Source organism: Mustela lutreola, chromosome 5, assembly GCF_030435805.1.
Source record: "Mustela lutreola isolate mMusLut2 chromosome 5, mMusLut2.pri, whole genome shotgun sequence".
Taxonomy (NCBI): Eukaryota; Metazoa; Chordata; class Mammalia; order Carnivora; family Mustelidae; genus Mustela; species Mustela lutreola.
Window position 1 is genome coordinate 59,752,654 of NC_081294.1, and position 23,938 is coordinate 59,776,591.

Here is a 23,938-nt window from a genome sequence, read left to right on the forward strand (position 1 = left end):
GATGGATCTTGAGTATATTTTGTTAAGTGAAGTAAGTCAGTAAGAGAATGACAAATACCATATGATCTCATATGTGGAATTTAAGACAGAAAACAGATGAACATAAGGGAAGGGGGAAAAGAAAAAAAGGAGAGTGGGAAACAAGCCATAAAAGATTCTTAAAAACAGAGAACAAACGAAGGGTAGATGGAGGGACGTGGAAGGGGATGGGTTAAATGGGTGGTGGGTATGAAAGAAGGCGCCTGTTGTGATGAGCACTGGGTAATGTATGTAAGTGTTGAATCACTGAGTTCTACTCCAGAAACCAATATTGCATTGTATGTTAACTAAGTAACATTTAAATTAAAAAAAAGAGAAGTGTTGATTTAAATGCAATGTGATAACCACCCACCACAAGGAAGTCACATGCTATAGGAATCTACAGGAGTGGCATGCATCCCTGATGTTTTTGTGGTAGGTTGAGTGTGAGATATCACGGAAAAGGTATTTCTTCAAAGGAAGGTATATGAGCATGGAATATAAGTAGGACTTAACTAGGTGAAGGGTTTGGGGGTGGGCAAAGGGGAAGGGAAACACTTCAGGAAACCCTAGATACAAAGGCCTCTGAATATGGAACTAGAAGGGAGCAGATTCTTGGAGAACCAGAGGGTAGAAGGTGTTCAGGACAGGCATGAGACCAGAGGTAAGTATAGAAAAAGGCTGATGGGGGCTTTATCACCTAAGTCAGGGAGTTTGGGCTTCACTCTGAGCTCAGTGAAAAGCTTCCCACGGTGGGGTGCCTGGGTGGTGCAGTCAGTTAAGCATCTGACTCTTGGTTTCAGCTCAGGTTGTCATCTTAGGGTCATCGGATCAAGCCTCATGTGGGGCTCTACACTCAGTGCAGAGTCTGCTTGAGGTTCTCTCTCCTCTCCCTCTGCCCCCCTCCTTATGCTCTCTCTCAAATAACTAAGTAAATCTGAGCAAGGAAAGGAAAGTTAAGGAAAGAAAAGGAAAGATAAAGGAAAAAGTTTCCAATGGATTTGAGGGAAGAAGGTAATATGTTTTCTGGGGCAGTCTGGATCCTTTGTACATTTTGGGGGTTAAAGTGATGTGTTGATGGAGTCTTTGGCAAGAGGCCTGGTGATCTGGGCCCCAGGAAGTTGTTTTGTTTGGCTCTGAGGAGGGTTTTCCCTCTGAGGCTTAATGGAAGTTGTCCCTCCTCCCTTTTACATTGGTCTTGCCAAGTAGATGAGATGTGTTTCATTTTTTAAAGAGCTGCTTGTTCCCTCTAACTCAGCTACCCGTGGATGGGATGTCTACCAGTGCATTCAAACACACTTTCAAGGTCTCATTTCTGGGTAGCTTTCATTAACAGGTACTGGAGGGAGGCAAGCAGAAGGGCAGGAGGAGAACCTGGTAGGGGTGGGGAAGGGAAGGACTGGCCAGGATCATGGCCTTTACTGTGCCGGCAACCTCATGAGCCCCCTCAGCACATCCCTTTCTAATCCCATGGACTCCCCCCTCTAGTGAGGGCTCCTCAGTCAATTAGGAAGACTCCCCACCATTTAAATGGGCAGTGACCATCTGACACAGACACCACGGGTGGTCGCAGCGCACTGAGCATTAACTATATTAGCCACACCAGAATTCCCTACAGTAACACTTTATGGAGATAATTGTGGGTTAATTACCCCCCAAATCACTCCTAACAAAGATCCATTTCCATGTGGGAGTGTCTGGATGGAGGTCTAGGGGGCACCTTTGTGATTGTTCTCCAAACAAAGCAGTTCAGTTATAGGGAAGGAACTGGCTTCTGGAACCAGGGAGACCTAAGTTTGAATCCCTGCTCTTCCTGAGCAAGCCGTGGAAACTCTCTGACTGAACCTCAGTTACTCATTTACAAAACGGAGATACTAGTCCTAACCCTCTTACTAGCCTGTGGGCAGAACTAGATGAGGCAGTGGAGAGCATTCGGTGAAATGAGAAACCACTCTTTTTTTTTCTACAGTGAGTTTAGTAAGCATGTAAACCCACATGCATTCAGAGTAACTTAGGTGAGGGAAGTAGGCTGGGGGGAAAATTGGCAGTGAGAAAAATGCCATCAAGGGGACGGCTGCCACTCAGAGGCAATCCTCATTGTCAAATGATATCCAGGTCTAGTATGATTAGAGCTAATGATTTTTTGAAAGAAACCGGAATTTGGTGTTGAATTTCCCAACTTTTATTGTTGGTAACTAATTTAAATTCTTAAAAAATTGGGGGGCCAAACCAAAAACCTCTGATAGCTGCCCCTTTGTAACCTCTAGTTTCTCCTTTCTGCAAGAATAATTTAAAACTGGTTTCTAAGTATAAATATCTTCAGGCTTCCCCAGGACAAAGCATGTTGGGAGCAGTCACAAAGGAATGAAGTCCTTCCAGGGTAACACAACTCACTCACCAGGCCCTGTGTATGGGTTTGTATGATATCCAGAATCAAGCGGAAACAGAGAGGTGTGGGCAGGGCTTGGACAGATGCGCCATGTCATATACTGTGGTAGAGGGGATCCAGGAGGTGGCCAGCAAATTGGCCGGCAAAACTACGCCTAGTAGTTCCAGACCATCCCTGTGTGCTTTGCTCGCCACGGCTGCAATGTGGCTCCTTTGTGCTTTTCAGACTTGAACCAAGTGAGAATACGTCAGGGTACCTATAGCAGCCAGGGAATTTTTACTGACAGGGGGATATTTAACCACTCATTTCAGGAGTCAAATTGATTCCCTAAAATCAATTCTCTTGAACCTGACTATATCTAAAATGCCTGTTGCCTTGGGAAAACCTCTATTCCATTTTACCCATCAACATTTTCTCTTATGCTATGTTTAGTATTTTAGCAGGTTTAGAAGTGGATAGAGTACTAATTGCAAATGAATATGAGGATATTTTTCTCGTGCTGAGACTTACTAAGTGGTTCCAACTGTGACCTTTTTTCACTAATTCTTTAATTCACTCAATAAGTACAGAGTGTCTACTACATATCAGACATTGTGCAAAGGGATTTGGACAGTCAGAAAGTTCTGAGACCAAGTAACAGGCTTCAATGCTTGCTAGAAGAGCTGCGGTTTCCTCATATGTAAAACAGGAATGATAGTAGAGCTAACTCCTATGATGTTCAAAGGATTACACAAGGCAGTATATGCTTATGGCCAGAATTCAATAAGTATTAGCCACCAAATGATCATTTGTCTTAATTATCACCACAAACTTTAGGGTACTACTATTATCTCCATGTCTGATAGAGGAGGAAACCGAGTTTTAAAGCAATGATTTAATCTGCCCAAGGTCACACACCTAGGAAGTCTAAAGCTAGGGTTAGCTAGTCACTGAAGCTCATTGTTTTCAATCAAATCGCCCTGCCAGGGGCAAAACATTCCTGGCCTCCCTGCTTCACTGTCAAAATGAATTAGAAGCAATCTTAAATTTAAGCTCTGTAAAGACTACAGGGGATTTAGAGGCTGAGGAAGAAAGACTGCCAGCCAGTAACCTTCAGCTGGAAATGCATAAAAGGGCAATGATCATGGTGCTGAGAACGAACACAAATGCAGTTTAGGGGCAAATACTAGCATTCAGTAAGTATCTATTGAATCCTTCTCTGAGCCAGGCACTGTCCTTGTCACTGGGAATGCAGCAGCAAACAGAGCAGAGTCATTGCCCTCATGGAGCTTGTGATCTATTGTGAGCCTGTAGATGAAAAGATGTACAAATATAAATTGGGATTTTACAAATGTCAATCAAGGTGAAGCAAAAGATGTAGCTAGAAATGCATCTGGGATCCACATCTGATGGCCATTGAGGTGTTTTGTTCACTAATGAAATGGCTTTCTTGCTTACTGACAGGCAACTTGGCTTTGCATTCCATTTACATTATTCTCTGGGCTAGATAAATCAAGGTGTCCAGGTCATATTAATAAGCCCTATATTAGGAAAAGAGCCTGCTTTCACCTGGGGGCAGTAACAATACATCCAGGAGGGAGGTCTTGGTAAGATTCTTTTGGCCATTTCTCTTTCTTTCCTTCTTTTTTTTTTTTTTTTTGAAAAGATACATGCACCCTTACATTTATTGTAGCATAAATTACAATAGCCAAGGTATGGAAACAAGCCAGGTATCCATCCAGAGATGAATGGATAAGGGCTGCCCTTCAGCCAAATGACCACCAAACGACCACCTCCCTGCTTGCCTAGCCCAGGGTCCCTGCCTGCACCCCCAGATTTCTGTGTTCTTCCTGTCCCCCTCTGCTGTTGTCATACCCCTGGCCAGAGAAGCACCAAGGAGCAAGTAGGGATCCCAGTCATCCTCCTCGTCCTCCTGGGAAGGCACAGGCTGCAGCCCCTAGGCCAGGAATCCAGCGTGTGGGAGAAATTCCAGTTGGAAGAGGAAGTGCAAGACCATTTCTCCCTCTCTTGTAGAAGTGCCTGATAACTGGGTTCGTGCAGAGAAGGAGCTAGAGTCTGTGGCTTGTTTGCCTGGAACATTTTAGAAAGTTAAAGTAGTTAATGATAATGGTAACTACTGCTTAATAAAGACTATTTGCCAGACATTATGGTAAATGCTTCACATACATTATCTAATTTAATCCTTGCAAACAACCATGTAAAAATTGAAGTGCAATTATGCCTATTTTACATATGAGGAAATTAAGGCTTAGAGAGGTCAGAGCTTTGCTCAGAATCAGCTGGAAATGGCAGAGAGGCAAATGAAGCAGTCTGACTCTGTCTAGAGCAGTGGTTCTCATCCAGGGGCAATTTTGACTCCCAGGAGACATTTTAGAAAGTCTGGTGACATTTTTGGTGTGACAATGGGGAGAAGGTTACTACTAGCATCTAGCAGACAGAGGCCAGAGATATTCTAAACATCCTACGATATATAGGACAGCTTCCTACAATGAAGAATCATCCAGACCAGAATGTCAATAGATCTGCAGTTTAGTATCCCTACCCCAGAGCCCTGGTGCTTACTACTGTTCTATCCCCATAACTAAACATCTTTTTACACAGGCATTGTTTGGTGAAACATTTGTATTTTATAAAAGATTCTCAATCTCTGTTAATGTGTTGTGTTTACATCCTCACTTACTCTGTCTTCATCTAAGCACCTATGGAACAATTTAGATCAAGCCATTCCCAGGAAAAGCTTTTAATGAACAACCGAACAAGAAAAACCCCAGTGGGTTTTGTAGTCCCATTTCAGTTAAGGTTCAAGTTCACTAATGCCGGGAAGGAATTCATTAGAGTCTTGTAGGCTGTAGGACAAATGTTAATAGCTTCACCTTTAATTTAAGCCAGGCTTTATTTTTATAGCCCGGCTTGATAGCAACTTTCCATTGATAGCAACTGGATTTATTAAAGCATTTCTAACAGCTGTGGAAAATCAATAAAGTACGTAAGCACATTCTTGTGCTATTTGCATATACAACTCTGACTCCTCAGGTATGTTTAGACATACTCATATGTGCTCTAAGAATATGCTTCCGTCTATTCTATGTTTAAAATGTACTTTCAAATCAGGACATTTGGTCTTCTGAATGTGGTCCCAAGTTATGAGATAAGTTAAGGTCGGAATGATTAGAGAAAGGAATGCAAGTAAATTCCACCTGCAAGGGGAATGAAATTCCTCAAAATATATGGGTCCTGGATGGTGCTTTTGCTTACTCATAAAGTCAAGTAACTTATTACAATGTGAACACATGATTGGGCTTACACTACACATTAGACCAGACGGAGCTAGCAGACATATACAGGAAAAACTCCATCAAATAGCAGCAGGCATGCATTCTTCTCAAGAGCGCGTGAAACAATCTCCAGGATAGATTTTACGTTAGGTCACAAAACAAGTCTTAATAAATTAAAGAAGATAAAAATCACATCAAGCATTTTTTTTTTTTTCTAACCACAATGGTATGAAACTAGAAATCAAGCTCAAGGAGAAAACTAGAAAATTCACAAGTATGTGGAGATTAAATAATATATATACTTCTAAACAACCAATAGGTCAAAAGAGAAAACAGAAGTTTTCTTAAGACAAATGAAAATGAAAACACAACATACCATATCTTATGGGATGCAGCAAAAGCCATTCTAAGAGAAAAGTTTATAGCAATAAAACAGACATTAAGAAAAAAGAAAGTCCTCAAATAAATAACTTGACTGTATACCTCAAGAAAGAAAAAGAAAAACAAAATTAAGCCCAAAGTTAGCAGAAGGATGAAAATAACAAAGATCAGAGCAAAAATAAATGAAATAGATTCTGAAAAGACAATGAAACTAAGAGCTTTTTTTTAAAAAGATGAACAAAATAGATAACCATTAACTACACTTACCAAGAGAAAAAGAGAGGATTCAAATGAATAAAATCATAAATGAAAAGAGGAGACATTACAACTGAAGCTACAGAGAAACAAGGGATCTTAAAAGACTACTATAAATAATTATATACCAATAAATTGGACATCCTAGAAGAAATGGATAAACTCCTAGAAATGTATAACCTACAAAGACTGAATTTCTCTCTCTCTCTCTCTCTCTCTCTCTCTCTCACACACACACACACACACAGATACACAAAGGAAATTCTGAACAAACCAATTACTAGTAAGCATCCAAAATATTCCAACAAAGGAAAATTTGGAACCAGATGGCTTAATGTAAATTCCACTTAACATTTAAAGAAAAACTAATACCGATTCTTCTCAAAGTCTTCCACAAAAAAATAGAGGAGGGAACACAACCGAACTCATTTTATAAAACCAGCATTGTTCTGATACCAAATCCCAACAAGAGTACCACAAGAAAAAAAAATAACTATAGGCCAATATCCTTAATGAACACAGATGCAAAAATCCTGAACAAAATATTAACAAACCAAATCCAACAATACACAGACGAAGATCACACACCATGGTCAAAGGGGATTGATTCCGGGGATGCGAGAATGGTTCAACATCCACAAAGGAAACAACATGGTAAACTAAAGTAACAAAATGAAGGATAAAAATCATTATAATTATCTCAATACGTGCAGAAAAAGCACTTGACAAAATTCAACATATTTTTATGATTAAAAACTCACAACAGACTGGGTATAGATGAAACATACTTTGACATAGTAAAGACCACTGAGAAGTCCAAATTTAACATCAAATTCAAAGGTGAAACACTGAAAGCTTTTCCTCTAAGTTCAGGAACAAGGTAAGGATGCCCACTCTCACCACTTCTATTCAATATAGTCCTAGATGTCATAGCCAGACTGCTCAGACAAGAAAAAGAATTAAATTCTGATTTCTGCAAATCAGAAAGGAAAAATCAAAATTGTCTTTATTTGCAGATGATACAATATTCTACATAGAAAATTGTAAAAACCTACACACACAAAAAAAGCCCTATTAGAACTAATTAGCACATTCAGTAAAGTTACAGGATACAAAATCACTATTTAAAAACCAGTTGCATTTCTATACACCAACAACAAACTATCAGAAAGAGAAATTAAGAAAGTGATCCAATTTACTGTAGTGGAAAAAAGAATAAAATACTTTGGAATAAATTTAGCCAAGGAGGTAAAAGACCTGCATACTAGAAACTCTAAACATTGATGAAAAATTGAAAACAACACAAGTAAATGGAAATATATTCTATATTCTTGGATTAGAAGAATTAATATTGCTAGCTTTGCGCAGTGGCAGTATCGTAGCCAATGAGGTTTATCCGAGGCGCGATTATTGCTAATTGAGAAGAATTAATATTGTTAAAATGTTCATGCTACCCAAAGTGATCTATGGATTCAATGCAATCTCTCTCTCTCTTTTTTTTTAAAGTATTTTATTTATTTATTTGACAGACAGAGATCACAAGCAGGCAGAGAGAAAGGGGAGGAAGCAGGCTCCCTGCTGAGCAGAGAGTCCAATGGGGAGCTGGATCCCAGGACCCTGGGACCATGACCTGAGCTGAAGGCAGAGGCTTTAACCCACTGAGCCACCCAGGCACCCCTCAATGTACTCTCTATCAAAATTCCAGTGGCATTTTTTTTTTTGCAGAAATAGAAAAAAATTCTAAATGTTTTATGGAACCACAAATAGCCAAATATGCCCCAAATAGCCAAAGCAATTATGTGAAAGAAAAACAAAGAGGGTGGCATCTTTCTCCTTGATTTCAAAGTATAATTCCATAATTGAAAAAGTATGTATTGGCATAAAAAAAGACAGATAAATGGAACAGAATGGAAATACAAGAAATAATCCCATGCATATATAGTCAATTAATTTATGAAAGAGGAGTTAAGAATATGCAATGGGGAAAGGGTAGTCTCTTCAATAAATGGTGTTGGGAAAACTGGACAGCTATAGACAAAAGAATGAAACTGGACCCCTATCTTACACTATACACAAAAATCAATCAAATGGATTAGAGTTGAATGCAAGAGCGGAAACTATAAAACTGGAAGAAAACATAAGGGGATAAGCTTCTTGGCATTGATCTTAGTAATGATTTTTTTTTTTTTTTGATCTGACACCAAAAGCAAAAATAACCGGTGGGACCACATCAAACTCAAAAGCTTCTGCACACAAAGGAAATCATCAACAGAATGAAAAGACAACCTGTGGAATGGGGGGAAATATTTGCAAACCACATATCGGATAAAGGGTTAATATCCAAAATGTATAAGGAATCCATATAGTTCAATAACAAAACAAAGCAAAACAAAAAACAAAAAACAATAACAAAAGCAATACGCCAATTAAAAAATGTGCAGAAGACCTGAATAGGCATTTTTCTCAAGAGGACCTAAAGATGACCAACAGGTGCATGAAAATGTGTTCATCATCACTAATAATCAGGGAAATGCAAATCAAAACCAGGGAAATATCACCTCACATCTGTTAGCATGGCCATCATAAAAAAGACAAGAGATAACAAGCATTAGGGAGGATGTGGAGAAAGGGGAATTCTTGTGCACAATTGGTGAGAAAATAAACCAGGTAACCAATATGGACAAGAATATGGAGATTCCTTAGAAAATTAAAAATAGAACTACCAAAACAATCCAGCAATCTCACTTCTTGGTTTATATCCAAAGGAAGTAAAATCATTATCTGAAAGAGACACCTACCCTCCCATGTTTGTAACAACAAGTATGTTCCAAAGTGTGGAAACAAATGTCTATTGAAAGTAAAATAGAGTATATCTATGCAATAGAATATTACTCAGCCTTAAAAAAAAAAAAAAAAAAGGAAATCTTGTTTGTTGTGGTAACATAGATGAACCTGGAAGACATTATGCTAAGTGATATAAGTCATACAGAGAAAGATAAATACCACATGCTTTCACTTTCATGTGGAATCTAAAAAAAAAAAAAAAATCAATTCCTAGAAACAGAAAGTAGAGAGACATTTGCTAGAAGTTAGAGGGTGAGAGAAATAGAAAGAGGTTGGTAAAAAGGGTACAAACTTTGAGCTCTATGTTGAATAAGGTCTGAAGACCTAATATGTAACATGGTAACTATAATTGATAACACTATATTATATAATCATAATTTGCTAAGAGGGTAGAACGTAAGTATTCTCACCACACACACACACACACACACACACACACACACACACGAGGTCAGTATGTGAGGTGGTGGATGTGTTCATTAACTTGATGGGAGGAGTCCTTCCACAATCTACACATTATATCAAATCGTCACATTGTATACTTTAAATATCTTTACAATTTTATTTGCCAATTATGCCACAATCAAGCTGGAAAGAAAAATATTGAGTCAGGACCAATGTTACAAAACTAGGGATATAGTGAATTATGTTTGCATTTGTCCCTCATTTTATAGGTTTCAACACATTTTGACATGATTGCCTTATACCTTGAAAATAACCCTAAGGTTATTACCCCGCCATGTTTCAGATTAGAAAAAGGTTCAGAAAAATTGGAAAACTTGTCCAAGATCACAGAATTTGGCTCTGGTAGAGAAAGCCATTGTCAGGCACTATTGCTGTCATAATTACCAGCCCTTACAGTGAGCAAGGTCAAGCCAGTCCACCTGCCTTCAGCAGCTGCTGCTAATGGTGAAGAGACTGTGAATAATTTCCCCACCTATGCCTACATTTCCAAATCCTTCCTTCTTGATCATAACTCAGACTTAATGTGTTGGCCAGTATAACAAGAGCCACTTACCATATGAAGCTGCTTAAACTAAATTGGTTAAAATTAAATGGAATAAGAAATTCAATGCCTTGGTCACATTAGCCAGTTTCCAGTGCTAATAGCGACATGTTGCTAGCAGCTACCATATTGGACAGAGCAAAACATTTCCCCCTGTTGACCAACAGTGGATCTAAGTGACTAAATGAAGGAAATAAAACCTGTGAGATAGTATTTCAGAGAAGTGTTATTCAATTTGCAATATTCTTTCTTAAATGGAAATGTTTGCTTTTCTTAAAGAAGAGGTTTAAATGTTTGTTATGAACCCACTCTCTGGTATCAGGCTGGAGGTATTTAACTTGTGTTAAAATATATGACAGTCCTGCAAAGAGGGTCTGATCCACTTTATGGATGAAGACGCGGAGGTTCGGTTACTTCACGAGACACATGTCTTCTAAGAGGTAGAGGAGGAATTCACATTTGGATCTGCTCTCCAAATCCATACACCTACGTCACTCTACACCATGAGGCCCTCAATAAAAATAAGAACTTTGATTCTGCCCCAAAGTCCATATCACTTTGAAGAAGACACACTCCAAGATCATCACTTACAAAGATTATTACCAAGATTCGGAGTGTTTGGAAGGATCTGAGTGGATAAACAATAGCCGAGTCGCACAAGACACACTCCTTTTCTAGGGCCTCATCCTCTCATTTTTTCTTTCCTTTCATGCAACCAATTCCCCCTTGCACGACTTGAGTTACGAAATGACGCTCCACTTCTGCACCAGCATTGTTTCTTTGGGATTCTACAGGTCAGCAGGGGGCCTTTCTCTCAGCACTTAAAACAGGTTTGCTATCGAATAGTTGTGGTGCCAGAGCTCACTCTTAATGGCGCCGGAGCCAGGCCTGTTTCCACGTCTGTGGCCTGGTTTAGCAGAGCCACATGTTCTTATGACACATCTTCCTGGCCCAGATGGCTTTCTCAGCTTTAGACGATTAGTATCAGAAATCCAAATCCCAGGTCTGTCCACTTACAAGAAAGAGGAGAATCGCAATACTGGTATCTAATTGGCAGAAGTGGCCATCTGAGAGAAGCAGGACATTTCTCTGAGAGAGTTGCCTCATGGAATATGTGAGAGAATTTTCTTGTTGAGCCCTGAAATTACATAGGCAAGGTCACTACAAAGTCATTGGAAATTGCATCTCAAGACAGTTCAATGGCAAGGGACCAGCCCCTCACTGCTGATTTATTGCTTACTCTTTCAACTCTTTTAAAAAGATCAGCAGATAGATTGTGCTGCCTATAGTTGGAGACGTGCTTACTTTTTCTCAGGCCTGATTCATAAAACATCACTGACCTGTTTTTGGCACCATTCCCTTCTGTTTCAGGGAGCTTCTCTGAGGTTCATATCACTGTTTAGTTCTGAGTGAAAACAGTATGCCATATTCTCGGCAGGTAACCATAAAGGGGGCATGGCCACAGAGTCTCCTTGATGAACCATTATACCTGCCAGTGATGAGACTAAGGGAAACAGAGGCAATTTTAAGTGGGATCCTGGAGAATTGTGGACTAATGACCATGAACTTTTTAGGTCACAGCTTTCTAGAGAATATGTCCCTTCTGCCTCTGGTGAGGTTACCCGTTCTGGTCTATCTGGATCGTTGGCCCTCTCCAGTCCACTCATTCAGTTTAATGTCCAGATCAGCTTGACCATCTGCCCGCTGGGCACTTGTTTGGGCAAAGCACAAACTCTGAGTCCTGCGTACATTTGAGATGTGTGTTATCTGGAGGTGAGATGGAAAAGCAAAACCCCTTGGTCCAAGGTCCCCTGGAAAATGATTTCTACCTTTCTTGGTGCTCTTTGGCAAACTTGTAGGCAGCTATGGTTCTGGCTGCTAATATTTGGGTGGTTTCCTTTTTTTTTTCTTTCTGGGTTTACATTTTCATTAGTATTTTTACTTCTTTTTATTTTACATTGACAAAACGGCCCCTCTTCAGTTCACTTATTTAACAGTTCAGGTGTCACTATGCTTAAAAGCAGATGATTAGAAATATTATTATTAATTTAAGAGGTTTTGTCTTCCTCAGAACCTTATTAAGGCTATGTTGCATTCCACACACATACAGATCTTGGATGGCTGTCTTTATCATAGAAACCCCTTGTGACTTCTCTTTTCATGCAGTGTTGTTCGTGAGCCATCTGGGTCAGTGGAACTTTTAGAAGCAAGAGCTCTTCCCCCTACACTTAGCTACACATAAAATTGCCCTCCATATCCAGACTAGGGGATGTTTAATGTGGCCAGTGACATTTTTCCAAGTATGTTTATTACCTGCTGAGACAGTTCCTCTGAGACAATTTGAGATAAAACTTTAGGAGTAATTATGCTTTACGAGGACATAATGTCCTTCAGGCTTAATTTCACACGATGTTAAATCAATTCTCATGTTTAATACTTTTCTGTATTCAAGTTAAAGGGCACGATTTTAAATTTTCCCATCATTAGCCAAGAAGTTGGTGCCACATAAATGGTAGAAACTGACTGCACGTCCTTTTCCTAGTTGTGCAAAACCAGCACAAGATGGAGATGGTTTAGGTCACCAACTCATATCCACAAGTTCCTTAAAAAGTCTAGATACCACAAAAAGAAATAAAGAGAAGGATGTGACTATTGGAGAAAATAATGCTCCATCGCTTTTACTTCCAAAGTGCCACAGGGCTACTAAACATCTTCTTGTTTTTGTTTCTGTGTGGTTTGCTGGGTCAACATTGGTGTCTTCTCTAGCATGGTTTTATCATCCAAGATCTCTGAGACCAGAGGGCAAGGGCTAACTGGATACCCATGTGTGTCAGGCTGGCCAGCAACCAAAGTGCTTTGTTCTTTTAAAAAATAGCATCTACTGAAAAGACTCTTGATGTGAGGGACCCTGGATATTAGAAGAGGAAAGTGATTCTTTCTTCTGCTATGATGGATTTTTTTTTTAAAGATTTCATTTATTTATTTGACAGATAGAGACCAGAAGTGGGCAGAAAGGCAGGCACGGAGAGGGGGAGGAAAGGAAGCAGGCTCCTGAGAGCAGAGGGCCTGATGTGGGGCTCGATCCCAGGACTCTGAGATCATGACCTGAGCCAAAGGCAGAGGCTTTAACCCACTGAGCCACCCAGGTGCCCCTATGATGGATTTTTTTGTTTTGTCTTTCAGCTGTAGGCCAAGCCATTCCTTCTATCTATCTATCTATCTAATTTGAGAGAGAGAGCATGAGCAAGCAAGAGAGAGTGGGGAGGTCGGGGGGGAGAGGGAGAGATGGAATCTCATGCAGACTCCTCACTGAGCATGGAGCCCGATGCGGGGTTCGATTTCACAGTCCTGAGATCACGACCTGAGTCAAAATCAAGAGTCAGACACTTAACCGACTGAAGTACCCAAGCATCCCTCTTCATTTTTGAGTAGAATATATATTGCCTTTCTCAGCTCAGAGGTGGCTCTTTTTTGTGTGTCCTTTCTTGTTATTTGTTGACTTTCAGGACTGTTACTGTGATTGCAAAGGTCTTAAATAGTTTTTAGCTGCACACAAGTTTATCTTTTGTTGTATGATGAGTATGTGTGTGAATACATGAGTGTGTTTTCTTAAGGTCTTATAGGCATCAACTTTCTCCTCTATCTTTAAAACTACTGTAATATATAATTATCTCTGTCTACCTAAATTCCTTATATCAGAAACAGAATTCTTTTGGTGTCACTATGTGTGGTGGAATGTGTGTGTGTGTGAGTCTGTGTGTGAACCTTCATTCATGTTGTATTATACTTCTAATGCATGGAGGGGATAAGAAAATGGAGTTTCCTGGTTTATTGCCCAATGCCACCAGTTTTCAATAAAGAAGGTTCAAAGGAAGCAATAGCAGAAATATAGCCAGAGTGTCGAAATGTTTTTACAAGAGGTGATTCTTTTTTTCCCTTTCAATCAACTCATTTGAATAGATTACTTAATTAGCATTTATTGTTTGTGAAATTCCTTGTCCAGAAGTAATGTTTTAGGGCCTACAGTTTTGACGAAAGGCAATTTAGTGGGTGATAATCTTGTATAGAATTTTCAAATTGATTTCTTGGCAGTAAATTGTTCCTCAATTGTAGTGCCTTCTTAACTCTCATTAGATACCAAAGCTTCTTTATAAATGCATTCATAACCATTAAAATGTCGTCTCCAGCTTCCTGTCATTTGCAACTGGTCGTAACTTCAGGCACAAATGTTTAAAGGACAACAATACTTTTACTATTTCATTAGTGTGCGAAGAGAGTCAGAATGTGCTATTGAAGTTTATAGAGCTTTGCAGTTCCTGATGGAAACTGGTTGTACTCATCCCAAGAGTAAAGATAACCTTTCTCTTTGTACACAGAGTTGCTTCATTTAAATTCCACTCTGCTTGAGTCTGATTTATCAGGCTGATATATGGCTAGGGCAATATAGAGCCTCTCTAGAACCTGTTTATGATTTCCCTGCCCTCCTCTTTCCCCGTGAATTAGAGCAAACTCAATGCCAGGGAAACTCACTGACAGTAGAGTACTGGTTAGTTCTAATTTTCAACTGCTTCTCTGACTCTTTAGAAGATGGCACTTATTTTGAAGATGGAGAAACAGGTACAGGCTGAATTTATGTGTCTCTTAAAAATAAAAAAGAAGATGTTATTTAATTTATTACCAAAAAGGAGCTCTAAAAAGTTTGCCAAAAACAAAAACAAACATACTAAAATTCCCTATGAAATTTGTAGCAGTTTATAGGCTTTTTGCTTTATGGAAGTGAGTAGTTTATGAGAAGAGTTATTTCAAACTTTGTTATTGAATTCAGTGAGGATGGTGTGGAAATCATGGCCTCTATCTGGACATTTAGACTGAGACAAAACAGGTCTAAAAAATTATCTCACTGATCTAACCCTCTCGTTTTATCAATGAGGGATTAGATACATTGGTATTATAATAACAGACACAATACCGAGCCCATTTAAGAACTTTTTATGGACTGAGCAAGGGCCATGAGAACATTATCTCTTTTATCCTCAGTTTTTGCTACCAAACTGTTACAAAGTAGGTGGGAACATGTTCATTTCTACAGATGAAGAAACAGGTTCTTCAAGCTTCTTGACCACAACACACAGCAGGTGGGTGGCAGACTTGGAGTGACACTCTAGGTTTACTGAGGATTCTGGTTTGAATGAAGTTTTTGAGTAAAGAAACAAAATTCATGCTTTCATTTCTCAAAAGCTATATGGTATGGATGTCTTCTGGATTTTCCATTCTGAACACAACCCTTTGAAACAAGCCTTAGCTTCAACAAAACTCCTTTATTCTCTTTGATCTACTTTCCTCCTACACCTATGATTTGTTGATTTTTTTTTTAAGATTTTATTTATTTATTTGACAGAGAACACAAGTAGGCAGAGAGGCAGGCAGAGAGAGAGAGAAGCAGGCTCTGCACTGAGCAGAAAGCCCAATGCGGGGCTCGATCCCAGAACCCTGGGATCATGACCTGGGCCAAAGGCAGAGGCTTTAACCCGCTGAGCCACCCAGGCGCCCCTGATTTGTTGATTTTCAAACTGATGCTTCCCTCATGCTATGTCCTAAAGCTCGAGAAGACTTACCCCCCTGCCTTCTGAATCTTTTATAACCTGGATTAGTAATTTTTTCTTCCTTAACCTTTCTTAGATTAATCTCATTCATTCTCTCATTCAGAAAAGAAAATAATAGTGAGGGCTTACTCTAAATCAGGAACTGCTCTCCGGGTATATCAGTGAACAAGACTGACAGGTTCCTGTTTTCTGGAGCTCATACTCTTGGGTAGAGGGACCATTAGAAAAGTGCTGAATTGAAGTTCAGAAGATCAGGGCTAAACCAGAATGTGAAAACTAGCAGATGTAGTAAATGATTATTTTTAATTTGGCCTGTAGAGTGTCCTAAAAGTTCAGTTAATTGGTAGTATATTAAAACTAAGAGATTCTACATAAAAAAAAAACAATCTGGATTTCTGGGATCTCAATGGTGACCTGGGTCTATGTACCATAAGGTACCAATCCACAGTCCCTTCGATATGAATGGTTCTGTGCCCTTTGAATGGAGCAGGGCCTTTCATTACCTCTGCCCCAACCATACTTAGGCCCAGCAGCTACACTCATTTACATCATCTGTTGACCCCTGCAGACACTTCAGATTTTGTGATCAGCGGAGTAAATGATTTGTAGAGTCTCTCCAAATATTGACATGGCTGTGGTTGACTTGCTTCTGGCTTCCCATGACACCACTGTGGCCTCTCCCCTCCTCTGGTCCCCTGGACCAGAGCTGGCAGTCAGACAAAGAAATCTGTGTGGATCCAAAAGAGATTGGATCATCACAGGGCAATATGGAGGCACATTCATTCCCTGAATAACAACCAGTTATTCTTCCTACCAGGGTCATCATTTATTATCTCTTCCAGGCCTTGATGTTGAAGCCCCCTACTTAAAAATTTTCCAGAAATATAGTGCAAGTTATTAAAACCAACAAATCCAGAAAACTGGAAATTACCTCCGGTAAGAGCCAAGTGAATCAGAAGTGAATGAGGAGAGAACTTTTGAGCAAAAGCAAATAAAGTGTGATAATATTTGGAGAAATAATGCTGATTATTTGTATTCCTAGAGTTTGTTTTGGGTTTTATTTTGAAAATCTTGACTTAAATTTGGCAGTAGAAGCAATAAACAGCTAAATATTAGTTGTAGATCTATTGCATATTGTCTATCTCCCCTAATTTAACCCACTATTCTCATTTAGTTAGGAAATGGAAACCCAAGGACGTTAAGTAATTTGTCCTAGGTCATCTAACTGATCTATTTAATATCTCAAATGTTTTAATGATTTTGGCTTATTTCTCAGTTTGTCTGACCATATGGAGAAATGATCTGGGGGACTGACAGAGATCACACACACACTCCATTAGTATAAAACTTATATAAACAGAGCTGCAATCTCCACTCTCTGGGGTTGAACTGAACCTTTCCCCCACTCTACGTTATCGAGATCTATTTTCAATATTTATAGAAAATTTCAATCTTGATCATTTAAGCCATATAAAACCATCAAGGACCAATGATCAAGGTGTTTTACTGAGGAATCTACACAGGGAACCAGATGGTATACCAAAAGCAAACTGATAAATAAATCTATGAAATGTAAATGTGATATTGGTGATTGGGGCTTTGGTCCCCACAGTAGGTCTAAGAATATAATTTGGTTTGGAAAAATAATCTAATAGGGCAAATCCTACCTCTCAAAAATTTTTGTGCTGAATTCTGTAAGATTATAAGTAATATGTCACAGTAGACCAGAAAGATTTAAAAAGCTCCTTGATTGTCTCTTTCTCATTTTCTCATGTTTATACTCAAACATAACCTGGAGAACTCTTAAGGCAGAACAAAGGGTCATCCAGTAGTTAATGAGAATTCAGACTAGATTTGAGATCTTCCTGACTCTTATGTTTTACTCTGCCAGGAGGAAGCGTAAGCTACTAAAATTCTGAGAATAGGGTTGTAAGAGTGTAGGACTCACAAAGAACAGATTTAAATGAGCTTTTTCATGCCTAAATGTGAGGCAAAATAATTCCAGGTTTTTTTGTCAAAACAAGAACCTGTTGAGGTACCTGGGTGGCATAGTCAGTTGAGCATCTAATTTCTTGGTTTTGGGTCACATCATGATCTCAGGCTTGTGAGATCGACTCCAGCATTGGTCTCCACACTCATTGCAGAGTCTGCTTAAGATTCTCTGTCCTCTCCCTCTGCCCCTCCTCTCTTTCTCTCTCTAATAAAAAAATAAATCTAAAAAAAAAAATAAATTTAAAAAATGAGCCTGTTATTTATGACCCATGTCTGCATACATGTGGATCCAAGGAACCACCACTTTGGCAGGGACTCTTTTGTCAATGTCTCTCTGGTCACACTGTGTTCCTGGCCCTCCCAGATATCCCTGTCCCAGAGGTGAGGAAACCTTGCTGTGCAGACGCAAAAACTTGGAGTGGTGAGAGCAGTATAGTGGAGTGATCAAGAGTAGTAGGTTTGAACCATGGATCTGCCACAAGCTTGTCCTTGGGCAACCCATTTCTGTCTCAATTTTCTCACCTATAAAATGAAGATACTGATAGTACGTCTCTTGCAGTACTAATTTGTTTGTAGGATCAAACAAATTAAATCCTTGAAAATGCTTAGAATAGCACCTGCACATAATAAGGTTAAGTTAGGTTAGGGGCTGTTAAATATTATTTCAAAATGTCAGATATTGCTTTTATTTTTTATTTTTTAAGGATTTTATTTATTTATTTGAGATAGAGAGCGAGAGAGAGAAGAGGGGAAAGAGAGAGAGAGAGAACGAGCAAGGGGAGAATCACAGGGACAAGCAGACTCCTCACTGAGTATCAGGGAGCCTGACTCAGGACTCAATCCCAAGACCCTGAGATGATGACCCGACCCTAAAGCAAATGCTTAAACAACTGAGCCACCCAAGCACCCCCAGATACTGTTTTTAATAACAACAGTATTTGAAGTCTCTTCATGTGCCAGGTGTCAACCAAAGAATTTAGTATATATCAAGTCATTTTGTTTTCAGAATATATAAGCTATATCTACAGAATATACAAATTAATATGATTATTATCTCTATTTTCAGTTGAGAAAGCTGAGGCATAGAAATGTAATACACTCAGGTCACACAGCTATTAAGTAATGGAGCCCAAACTTAAAATTAGACATCACTATGGAACCCATGCTCTTAAACACTATGCTATAAAAAGTTGCAAGTCACCTTTGTTCTTACTCTTCCAAATCTAAGATTGAATTCATTAATTGCAAATATGTTAGATCCCTGAGAACGTGCAAAAAAAAAAAAAAAAAAAAGCCTATATTGCTTCTTTATTGCCCACAATTTAAGACCAGTGAGGTTGAAATAAGTAAGCCATCAAATCATAGCATTTCCTGGACAAAGACTCAGTCGTTTTAGCAAAGGGAATTTCACAGCTACCAATCTGGCTAGGGATTCCAGGTGCTTCTTACCCGCTTGTTTTCAATTGCTCTCACTAGTGTTGTCTCCCTAACTAGATTATAAATTCTTGGCAGGCTAGACCATGTTTATGCAACAGTTTATCTCCCACAATACTCATGAGTGTTGGACACTCTAAGGATCAGGAGATACCAGTGAATGAATTGTTCCACTTATTTTGTACCCTGATATCAATAATCCTTGTTGCTTACATGGTTTTTCAGTAGTCAAGGTAGGAATTCTGGAACTTACTTTGGTGCAAAGTTGGAGCTCTAGTGCTTTCTAATTGAATATCAATGGAACAAATTACTTGCTGATAATGAACTCATCATCTCTCTTTTATGTCTGCAAAGAAAGCTTTTTACTGAAGTGAGGCTCTGCTGGTAATCTTTGATTTCCAATCAAGAGAATTGTAAGATAAAATGAAAATTGACTGTTATTTGTTGATGATTATTTAGTTGATTTTTTTTAAGTGATTGTGAAACATTAGAAAGTCCCAGAGGAACCAGATACGCATAAAAAATAGAAGTAGAAAAGGGAACATGTCCATAGGATAAGCCCGTAGGGAGAGTAATTAAGGATGATAGAGCCGTACTGCCACACTCAGAAAGGGCCTTTTCCTGGCCATATCATGCAGAAAATGATGATCTTTCAGTGTGGAGATAAGACTGGTAATTAAGGAAGAGTTATGCTAAAGCTGCTCTTCCCCTTCCACTGACACTTTCATTCTGGGAACTGCAATGGGGCATTAAATAAAGAATGGTGCCATATTCTAGGGGAGGGGGACTTACGATCTATCAAAACTAGGACTGGAAGGAACTCTGAGCTACTGTGTGCCCTCTGTTAAAGAATTCTGCCTTTCAGGTAGGAAAGGCATTAGGTAACATCTGAAGATAAGCATAAGCTTTTCTACCATTCATTTTTGGAGGGGGAGCCAAACTTTAGATATAGAATAAAAGCTTAAAAATATCACGCTCAATTTGCTTTGGATAGCACTTGCCACTATTAAAATTACACACACACACACAAGCAACACAAAAACCCATATATTCTTCTTATCTAGGGAGACTATACATCCTGGTTTGTCTTAAATAGCCCCAGCTTCTGTCTGTTGTACCAGTATAATTATTAGCATATTTTTTAAAAGTTCTTGTTTAGATTATAAATTTATACTTCATCTATACTTTCGTGATTCCTCCGCTCAGTCTCTCAACTAGAAAATTGCTCACACATATGTGCAAGGAGGTTATGCAACTCTGTTTGTAATGTTGCAACATAGAAAACCACACAAATGCCCACTAGGTGGGGATTGGCCAAATAAACTTCAGGGCTTTCATCCTTAGGAGCACCATCTTGCAATTAAAAAAAAAAAAAAAAAAAAAGTGATGGATCGGTGTCTGCCGAAATGGATAAATCTTAGGTATGTCTCAAGAGGAAAAAAAGCAATTTTCAGAATATTGTCCAGTATAATAATGCTTAGGTTACTTTAAAAATGCAAACTAATTTAAAATATATTCTAGCCCATGTATATGCATATGTAAAGATGGAAAAATGAAAGGACTTTAACCAAACTAGCAACAGGGGTAAGCTGGATAGGAGTCATAGGTTTGGATTTGATATGGTGGTCAGGGATTAAATTTAACTATCACATTCCAGTTTTTACACAAGGACACTTAATCTCAGATTGCTTGTGGAATTGACAAATGGTTTAAAATATAATTTAAAATACTGTTCCAAGGTGATATAATTCAACTCATTGTTTGGAATTGAAGTTAACTGGGGCCCAGAGAAGCCACGTGAGTTTTCCAGGGACATAGCATCAATTTGGGGCAGAGCAGGGCCCAAATGAATGTCCTGATGCCCTGTTTTTTATTCTGTCACTAGACAACGCTCTCTCCTCCAACGTCCAAGAAGATTTATTAAGTTGATTTAACTCCACAGAAATGAATTTCCAGACACAAACTTGAGCGTGCTCATCAAATTTTACTTCTTCTAAACCCCAGACTAAAAAGTAATGGCCACAGCTGCTGAGCCTGTCCGTTTACCCCACACTGGTGACCACCTGACTTATTCTCTGGGGTCTACTATCTGCTGTAGTTGTGCCCCTATTTCTCCAGCATGTACAAATTTGTTGTGAACATTAAAGTGGCCATTATGTTTTAAAGAAGTGGTGAGCTGGCAAGTAGGCTTTTCCTGAGATTTTTATTCCAGTGATCCTGGGCTCTCCTGCCTTTGTTTGTGTCACCATCTTTCTTTGGATAAACAGTATGCTCTTGGACTTGTCCTCAACAGCAATTCTTTGAGCCTCAGTGAAACCTGCTAATGTATAGGTAACTGAAAGGAGCTAGAACATTATTCTTCCCTGGAGTGTTTTCATGTTAACAGAGATCAGGACCTGAAGTTAAATTTGATGGTGCTTTAAAGGCGGAAGCTTAGATGTTAACCAATAAGTTAGTGTTAGTGGAAAAGGTTTTATTGAACTTTTTTTTTTTTTTTTTGCCTTCCTAATTTTCCAGAAATTACACTGAGTGGCTACACTTCGTTAATATTAATATGGTAATAATTGTCATCAGTGCTGTTAGATTGAGAATCCAGTACTTTGTATGAATTATGCCATTGAGTCCATAAAGCAACTTTATAAGACAGAGACTATTTTTATTCCCATTGATTAGATAAACACTGAGAAAAAGATTGGCTTCTCAAAATTTAGGAATTGAGTGAAGGTCACCTAGTAGGAGACAGAGGTGGGTTTGAATCCAGGCAGTCTGATTTCAGAGCCCTCAGCTCCTTGCCACCACACATGCACCATAATAGTGATTATGTATTTATTATGACTGTACAAAATATAATTTAATATAATAAAATATAATATTATGTAAGACATAATTATATGCAATTAGCTGTGTGGGGACTCATTTGCATACTTTGCTTTTAGAAATGCCAAAGGGATGGGGTGGAAAGACTTTCTCTGGGAGTCATTAATAGAATTCCAGAAACTGGGTGGGTTTGAGTAAAATTTATCAGGGGATTCTTCGCTCCCTCCTCACTTCTCTCTTGGCTCAACAGTTTATTGGCTGGCACTCCTACTTGGGAGATGCATGCCACCCCAGATCTCACCATTCATACCACTTGGGGAGCTCACTTATTGAGTAACTGACAGTAACTGGTGAGTTTGGGAAGAGGACATAGTCGTAACTCAGCTAAAGTATTCCACTGATGTCATAAAAGGTGATAATGCAGCCCTGATGGCAGGTGATGGACAGCGTAACCCTTGAGAGCACACACCTCTGTGTTCATTAGTTTCCCAGACTTGATTTATAGCTGGAATCTGGCTCTTCCTTTGGACTTACGGGAAAGCCCAGGAGCTGAATGACTGAACTTACCATAATCTATGCAGGAGGCTCTTCTCAACTCTCTGACCTCCACCAAGGACACCTGGAACTCCTCCAAGCCCAGCAGCAGAAATTTGTTTTCCTAGAGATTGGCAGCTCTTATGGTCAAAATATATAGTTAAACAGTTTGCTAAATGAACTAAGATTCAGTTTGTTAGGTCTTCACTGTGTCCATAGAAATACTTTCTCTATTAACTTTGCAAGTATACTATTTATCTCTCTTAGTTATTTTTTCAATTCCATCTACAAATGTTCAAGAAAGAGTCCTAATGCCAGTGTCTTACTGCCATGAAGGAAAAGGCATGTCGGGTAATGGTCAATGAAAACAAATGCAGTGAAAACCTAGAAAAGTGTCTGGGACAGGAAGAGCACTCAGGGAATTGTATTTGTGATTTGAATCAAATCCATATTGCTCCTGATGTGAGATTTTGGATTATAACATTTTGGATTATAACATTTAAGATCATCCTTCCCTAACAAGAAACACTGCATAATCTTGACATTGTTAGCTGCACACTCTAACCAATTGAGCTAACCAGCTACTCTAACACCATGTAATATATATATATATATATATATATATATATATATATATATATATATTTCCTTCCTTCCTTCCTTTCTTAACAAGTTTTGAGAGGCTATCCAGAAAAATAAGCTCGGGCTTTTGAGAAATTGAAAACTGTTACGATATTTTTAAAGATGAGTCAAACTAAACCAAACACATTCCATGGAAACTCAGGCCCACAGATGAACAGTTTTGTGATCAAATTCATGAGGGAAACTCTGCATCTTTTATTCCTCTGCTAGGAATTTGCCATGTAACTTAAAAGCTCTGCGAATTCCTGCCTCCTATAAAGATGTCTGGTTAACTGTGTTTAACCCTGTGTTTCCCAAACTTATTTCATCAGAGCCCACATGTAGCCTCCATGGAGAGTAAGTGCTCAGGAGAATGTGTCTCCAAAGATGGGATAATGCCCATGGAGTACAAGGAGATAATTGCTTTTGCTGACCATTAGGGCCACTGTCCAGAACAGGTTATAAACAGCATTAAAGACAATTTTCTCCCAAGATCTTAGCTGACCTTTTAATTTCCTCAGTCAAATAGTGTACAACCCCAGTATTTGTCCTTTTGCTGCAAGGAGCATAGTACTATGGTGGTCACTTGAGAATGGAGACATGGTCTTCAAAAAAAAAAAAAAAATTGTCCCAGAGAGGTTGGAGGTTAGAGTTTTTCTGTAACTATCAGAATGCCATGTACTTGCTGGGACTGAACAAATATTATTTAAGAGCATTGTCATAACCCAAAAGGCCTTTCAATTCAGCTCATGCATTTCTTCACCTTTCA

The 23,938-nt window shown here is 39.0% G+C and overlaps 2 protein-coding genes and 1 pseudogene across 4 annotated transcripts in view; 2 read left to right on the forward strand and 1 right to left on the reverse strand.

The window, feature by feature from the left end:
- Nucleotides 1-23,938, forward strand: part of DOCK2 (dedicator of cytokinesis 2) — a 417,788-nt gene that overhangs the window by 246,707 nt on the left and 147,143 nt on the right. The gene's annotated exons all lie outside the window — the stretch shown is intronic.
- Nucleotides 1-23,938, reverse strand: part of INSYN2B (inhibitory synaptic factor family member 2B) — a 116,613-nt gene that overhangs the window by 39,396 nt on the left and 53,279 nt on the right. The window lies entirely within an intron of this gene.
- Nucleotides 7,675-7,825, forward strand: LOC131832775 (U4 spliceosomal RNA; annotated as a pseudogene).